We start from the raw sequence: 8,036 nt of genomic DNA, 5'->3' as shown, positions 1-8,036 counted from the left end.
CCTACACCATACCACTGAGTGCGGGAGCCCTCGGAGAGCAGGGGTATCTCAGGGAGTTACAATACCGGTCCCCAGTGTACCTCCAGGCCCAACAGAAGCTCCCTGTCCCTCAGACTCCAGACCCTGTGTTGAGAAGGACAGCACCCACCACGCCCCTCAAAGAGACTGGCCTCCCCATCTACTCCCGGTGACAGTGCAGTGACAGTACAGTGACATGCCGCAGCCTGTGTCTCCCTCCGGAGGCAGCAGCCACCTGAGACCGCCAGAAAAAAGGCACAGAATTCTCTGTTCTCAACAGTGCTCTTCCCTCCCCTAGCCTGAAATTTCCGGGGTATTTCCACCTATGAAAACAAGATACTGTGAGATCTTTGAATAGGGACCCAAGGGTGAACTACAGAGGGGCGGAGAGGGAAGCATTGGCCCTGAGAATAAACTTGTTAATAGAACATAAAATAGGGTTGTGTTTGTGCAGATAGCTTTCAGCCCTGACCCCACCCTGCCCCGAATTCCTGGGAGTGCCAGGGCCCTAAGTGCAAGGCTGGGATGTGGAGCAACAACTCTGCCAAACAGGTTAGGACCCAGAATAATGAGTTTGGCTGCTACCAGCAAAGAGGGCAAGCGAGCTGTGAGCCCTCTGCAAATGCCAGGCAGCCAGCAGTGTGGTGTCCGTGGCAGAAATAAAGACAGCAGCGGCCAGAAGGTAAAGGGATAGAGAGAGAGGAAGAAAGGGGTAAGGAGCCAGCACTAGATGATGTGAAGTCCAGAGACGCGAAACATGGAAGGAAGAGCGCAGCCGGCAGCAGCTCACTTAATCCTCTGTGCGCCACACTGTCTCCAGGGGGACACTCATTTATTCTTAGCCATCCGTGACTATATGTCTTGGTTCACCTGGGACAGTTCTAGGCGACACTCGCTGTCCAGACTAGCTCTGGAGTCAGGAACACCCAACAGACATTAGGCTTGAAGAACGCAAGTTAAGGAAGGTGAACTAATTAGCTAATATCCCCAGGAAGACAGCTACTTGTTTCTCAGGTGCTAAAGGAAGGAGAAAGCTGGAATACAGTGAGCCAAGAGAGTGGCTGCAATTACTTGATACGACACTGGAGGAGCACAGGGACATCACCAGAGGACTGGGAGGGACCACCTGCAGGGCTCCAGACTTGCTGTCTGGACTCCAGTAATGAGGGAAACCCATCTTTCTGTTTCAAGACAGAGAAGGCAAGGAAGAAGGCTCGTGACTGCACGTCTTCACTCCCCTCTGCAGAGGCTGTGCTTGTGCCTCTCTGGAGACCGAGCTTGTCTGGGGCTGCAATTCTCAGAGAGACATTAGGAATTTGCCCCCATGGTGGCGTGGCTATTGTTCACGAAGCGCCAACACGTAGCTAGTGCAGGGCCAGTCCTGAGACCCGCTGCCTTATCCCAGGTACTTCTGTGAGCTCCAGCTGCGCGTCCCTGGTCCAGAGGCCAGAACGGCTGCTGGGACACTGCCACCAGTGTTCCTCGCCTGCTCCTGTGGGGGGATCAGGAAGGGGGGTGCTGGGTGATGTCTCTGCTTCCTGCTGCTCAGGGCAGGCTGAGAAGGGTGCTATGGCTCCAGTGCCCCTTCCACTCACCTACACAAGCTCTGCACTCTTGCCTCACCTTTCTGTTGTCTGGCACCCTGTTCACACCACCTGCCCAACCCCCACAGGCGGTGGACAGTGGTATCTGAAGAAAATGAGGGAAGGGATGAGCTACTGAATCAGTAACTGAAGGAAAAGATCCTCAGTTCTTATTGTGAATAGGCCTTTCATATTCAAAAAATTCTCACTATGTTTTCATGATATCAAACACCTGTAGGACAGGAGCTGGCTGTTCATGGCCTTTTGCCCACTAAATACCAGCTCCTACTACTGGCAAGTTTTACTGACCATTCACAGGAGTTTTGGGCAGCCAGCTGTCTGTTCAGGCTTTCCAGACCTGGCAACAAGTGTCCTACCTGGTGTTTTCAAAGGGACACAGGGCCGTGACTGCTTGAGGAAGTCTATGAGAATAAGTGTTGTGAGAGTAAGCCATTAAGCAACGGAAGCACAAAATGTCACCGCACACACACAAGCATCATTCTTTGAACATACCTGCTTCCTCCCCCTTCTCTCTTCCTAAACAGAGAACAGCACACTTTTTTGCGATAGAATCAAGACCCAGTGGCAGCTGCGGTATTAAGAAAAATAGAGATTATGCCAACTTTTTAAGATTCAGTGTCACGTTAGGCTTTTTTATTGAGAGACCAAGCGGTGTAGTGAAAAGAACGTGGGTTTTGAGGCGGGGCCAGTCCTGGCGCAGACACGCCTGCTGGACGTGTCTAGAGCTAAACCTCAGCTCTCTCCTCTGTAAGATGTGGATAATCACACCTACCTTGCAGAGCAGCTGCAAGAATTAAACACTATGCATAAAAAGTGCCGGGCCACATGAAGTAGTTCTGGTAAGTGGAGCTTATATACAGTACTGATATTGATCTGATATTGATCAGATATTGATGACAGCTGACAGAAACCAATGGCCATTTGTAAGTGAGAACAAAATATAGGGGTCAAAGGATTAGAGTCCTCAAAGTGTCAATGGGTTATAACGGAATAGCTCTGACCTGCCAAATCTTTAATATCGTGTGTGCGCATATGTGTATGTACGTGAATGTGCAAGTACGTGGATATCTGTGTATGTGTGTATCTACAACTTCACTCACTGAGTTATTGTAAGCATCGAGATAACACGCATTGAATAATTTCAAGCTGGCAGGGATGAATGTATGGGTTGAGCAAAGTGTCATAAAAATGAACAAAGCTATTATTATCTCAAATACATCAGATGTTGAAATGTCACTAAGAAGCGTTCCTATTAAATTTCTTTCAGCTAACACAGTCAAAAGAGAGATAAGCAAGGCAACCACATATCCAAAAGGATTTTGTTTCTCAATAAGAGACAATATTGTACAAGGGCTTGGCAAAGAGAGTCCTTGCCTTGATACAACTGGTCATGAGTAGAGGCTGCAGTCTATTCAAAACTGGACTGATGGTTCACATGGCCTGAAGAACGGGCTTTGGAGACCACTACCAGCCAAGCAAGAGGGCAGCCCTGCTTTCAAATGGCCACCCAGTGGTGGCAGCAGGTATGTAAGCGGGCAACCGGGAAGCAGGCAGTCCTCAGAAAGCGAGGGGCAGAGTCGGCCCATGGTTCAATTATTACAGTCTCCCCACGTCACTTTGTTCAGGGGGGAGACTAAAGGGAACACATGGTAATGCCAAAAGGGAGGCAGCCTCGGGTGGCCTAGTCCCACAAGGCGAGGACAAGTTTTGGTCTCTCCTGTATCTGAAAGTAACAATTCATTTACTCATTTAACAAACACTTGCCAAGTGCCAGCTCTGTGCCAGGCACAGGGCTACGTGCTGAGGGTACATGGACGACTAAGACAGGCACAGCCCCAACCTCAAAGAATTTACAGCAGAATGGGACAGAGCTGCAGAGACATAATTCCACCTCGAAGCGCTCTGGTAGAACAAGAAATAACTCACAGAGGCGTGTCCACGCTGCTGTGGTCACTCTGGGGACATGTGGAAAGGCGTCAAAGAAGGCAACGTGAGAGGCAGATGTGAAGTAGAGGCAGGTGCCTGCCGAGTGGAAGGGAACAGCAGGCCCAGCAGAGTGCACGTGCACTAGTGTGTGCGTGTGCACTAGCATGTGCACCTGCACTAGTGTGTGCACAAGGCACGACAGGCACCGTGTGGTTCAGAAGTGGCACAGGAGGAGTCTGTGTAGCTGAGGACACCTGTGCGCAGTGAGGAGCGGCAGAAGAGGCGGCTGCTGTTACTTGCGGTGGGTCGTGAAGAGCCTTAAAAGTCAAGTTAAGGGTTGGAATTTTATCCTTTGGACAGTTGGGTGTTATGATGAGGGTTTTGGTTTTTTTTTTTAAATCCTCACCTGAGGATTTGCATATTGATTTTAAAGGAAGAGGAAGAGAGGGAGGGAGGGAGAAAGAGAGAGACATCAATGTGAGGAACATCGATCGGCTGCCTCCTGCATGCACCCCAGCTGGGGCCCAAACCTGCAGCCTGGGTATGTGCCCCGACTGGGGATTGAACCTGCAACCTTTGGTGTATGGGACGATGCTCCAACCAACTAAGCCATCCAGCCAGGGCGACGAGGTTTTTAAGGAGGGTTGGAATGTGATCAGATTTATGTTCTTAGAGGTGAAATGGCCATTTAAAAGCCCTGTGTCAGGCTTCTGGTCCTGGGACAAGGTGGAATAGCAGCACTTCTCCTTAATCTACTTGCTAAGCGCTAAAACCCCCAGGCATTATATATACAACAGCAGGAGAAAAGTCTGGAAAAGTAGAGAGAAGAAGGCAGATTAGTGAGGAACCCCAAGACCTGAGGAAAGACACAGCGGTGATGTGTCTGGGTTTACTTTGCTTCCTCTCTCCTTGACTGGGCGCTGGAGGAGCCAGCCCTTCAGAAGTGCCAAGGCACAAACAAGAATCGGGGGAGGAGGAGGAGGAGAAAGCGCCCATAACACCTGGCTTTATAGAGCTAAAGGAACAGGAGACGCCCCAGAGAACTGAGAACACCGCTGCCATCAGTAAAGGTGGTGTGGGGCCTGACTTCCATTGGCACCTGGCTGTGCTGGGTTGTCCCTTGAGCCCCACGTTGTGGGTGGTGTCAGAGAACTCCCAGAAGGAAGCCGGGACTTACACCACCTTTCAGGGATAATGAGCACCCCACCCCCACCTCCCAGTGTCAGCGGAGGTCTGTGGGAAGCAGCAAGGAGGCCACGCCCCCTCCCTGCTGGGTGGGGTTGGGAGAGGCCAGGAAGGAAGCCAGAACTCCCATTCTCCTCCATAGTAAGCAGGTGCCCTTCCCCACCCTGCAAGGTGTAGCGACCAAGGCCAACTAGGAAACCTGGATTGCTACAGCCCGCCTGGCAGAGAGGAATAAAAACTGGATCCAACTACATGCAGTCATGTACTTAAAAAACTGAACATACACTTACCATACAACCCATTAGTTGTGCTCCTGGGCATGTGTTCCCCAATAAATGAACATTTCTGTCTGCCATACAAACTTGTACATAATGTCCATAGCCGCCTGTAATAGCAAAAACCTGGAAACAACCAAAACATCTTTCAATAGGATAATAATTAAACAAATTGACTACTTGGTTATAAAAAAGAAACAACTACGGATACACGGATACACGCAACCACTTGGCTGAGTCTCAATGGCATTATGCTGAGTGAAGGAAATCAATCTCAAAGGCTGCATACGGTGATTCCATTTATATAACATCCTCGAAATGACAAAATTAGAGAGATGGAAAACAGATTAGTAGTGGCAGGGGTTAGGGACGACAGTGGTGAGGAGGGATGTGTTAATGGCTCCACTGCAGCAGCTTTCAACCTGTGTGCCAGAAGAGTCTTTAAAGCATGCAATGCCTGACTATTCAACCAGGGGCACTGGCCTCTTTTCCCTTGGACTGTCAAATAAAAAATGACAACAGCCAACGTGCCAGTAGCCATCTGGTGTGAATGCCCTGTCTTGAACCATAAATATATAGGTCATTTAACAGAGTTTCATCTTACTGGTCACGTCACATAATAAGGGGTCTCATTGCTTCATTCTTGGTACCAGAAATCCTTATATACAAGTGTAGGTCCCTGGTTTTATAAAAATGTCACTCTGGAGCAAAGGAGTAGGTAATTACATATATATATATATATATATATATATATATTTTTTTTTTGTAAATCAATCAAAATCTACCTATACTTTGGTCAGATAGACAAAAATATAATACAGCTTTTGGTACGCCACCGAATTTTAGCAATTAGTTTATGTGTGCCATGAGATGAAAAAGGTTTAAAATTGCTGCTCTATAGGGTAACACCAGGGAGGCATTTGTGGTGATGGATTAGTTTTGTATGTCAATGGTGGTGGGGTTTACAGAATAGACACACGTGGGAAAAAGTCACACAAGGAACTACACTTGTACATACATATTGTACCAAAGTCAACTTGGTATACTGGGCCTAACTGAACTATTTTTGCAACTTTCTGTAATGATTCTATACCAAGTTTTCAAAGGAGTGGGGAAAAGCAGCCCTTTGTCAGTTTCTAAGTTCCTTCTTTAGTTCTCAGTTTGCTAATCCTTTTTTTTAATCCTCACCTGAAGACCTGCCTATTGATTTTTACTGAGAGGGGAAGGGAGGAAGAGAGAAAGGGAGAGAAACAGCAAACATTGATGTGCGAGAGAACCATCTACTGGATGCCTCTCTTAAGCATAAACCAACCAGAAACTGGAGACTGAACCTGCAATTTAGGCTTGTGCCCTGACCAGGAGTCGAACCCATGACCTTTCAGTTTCTAGAACAATGCTCCAACCAAGTGAGCCACACTGGCCAGGGCCCAGGGATGGCAGGGACGTACCCTTTACTATAAGTCTTTTGAGACCTGCAGTGCAGCAGCAGCAGGGCAAACTGTCCACCTTAACTCAAGTTAACACCTAGCTCATCAGCTCAGACTTCAGGACTACCCCCAGGTTCCAAGTTATTGCAATACTGCTCCTGCTCTTCTTTAACCCCTTCCTTTCCGCCACCGGAGGGCTAGGAGGCAACACTCTTTCCACTCCTCAGACAAGTGTATTTAGGCTTATCGAGGCGAGGAACTCGCACAGGAATCACACAGTGATGGTTGATAGATGACATGCCAGCTCCTCCAAGGAAATCAGATTCCTTCTCAGCTCCTAGGATAGCGGTGGGACTGCAGACCTGCCTTCCGCTGCTGCTGCTTTATGTTTATAATGGGGAATATATTTTTATTGTAACTTTGTGAAGCCAGAGCAATAAAACAGGGAGAACAGGTTGGACAAATGAAAGTTGAAAATTGGGTTTAGAAACCGGAAACATGTGACCTCAAAGAACTATGATTTTTTCACAGGCAAGGGCTGAAAGGTCTTCAAGGAGAGACATTTACTCGTAAGGTTAAGGAAGGTCAAAATGAACAAACCAGTGCCACACAAAGGCAGGCCCTGATCTGGAAAACCTCTTCCACCTCCTTGGGCTCAGCAACACCTTCACCCTGGAGTTTTTCTCCCAGACTCTTTAGTACCAGCCTTAGGTCCCTGGCTCCTACTACACTGTGGGCTTTCCTTGTAAAATACATGAAGAACGGGCTACAAGATGCAGAAAGCAAGTCCGAGGTTGAAATTCTCGGCAGAGGGAGTCCTAATCCTAGACCTACCTTACTCTAGGCTTACATTTACTACAGACACAACCAAGTAAGCCACCAAATGCCAGCCTACTAAGAGCAAACACACCCTCAGTGGACAGAGACCTATGTCTTGCTGAACTACTGATTCCTGTTGTGTTGGTTCATGGCCCAGTCCCGCTCGATTTCAAACTCTCCCTTCCCAGAGCTTCCATTGTTAGTCTCGGTCTGTCTTGCTCCTTACATGCATCTCCGTAATCCCCGCCCCCACCCCCGCCCCCATCCCAACTGTTTCTGGTCCTCCTCTATCTACAGTCCCTGACCCAAGTTAGACAAGAAAAAGAAGCAACCTTATGTGAACAAAAAAACTCCCTGACCCTGGACCCTAAGAGAGCTGTATAACAATCAAGTTTTATGTGTAGGATATAAAGTCCTGCTGAGTGACAGATAAAAATGTGCTGATCAGCTCCATGGCAATTGCTTTTAACGCCTCGGGAAAAACAAGAGTGCCCACTGGGGAAAACAGGGTAAGGCATGTGCCTTTTCCAGCTGAACCAAACATAACTCAATCTTGGCAATTTAATAAGGTGGGTGGATTCTGCCGGACCCGGAAGGATTTAAATGCAGGCATCATCTCACCCTCTGGTTGAGCAATAAAAGAAGGCGTGCGAATTTGCAATTTAAATAGTACGCCCATCCATTTGGCAACTAGGCACGCTCTTTCCTTGATTCTCCACCTTTAAAAAAATTGACTTTAGTCAATGTTAGTGTAGGATTGGGCAATGAATAAAATCACCCAA

The sequence above is a fragment of the Furipterus horrens genome, unplaced genomic scaffold (assembly GCF_987537825.1).
Source record: "Furipterus horrens unplaced genomic scaffold, mFurHor1.1.pri manual_scaffold_11, whole genome shotgun sequence".
Lineage (NCBI taxonomy): Eukaryota > Metazoa > Chordata > Mammalia > Chiroptera > Furipteridae > Furipterus > Furipterus horrens.
Note: the sequence above shows the minus strand (reverse complement) of the source record.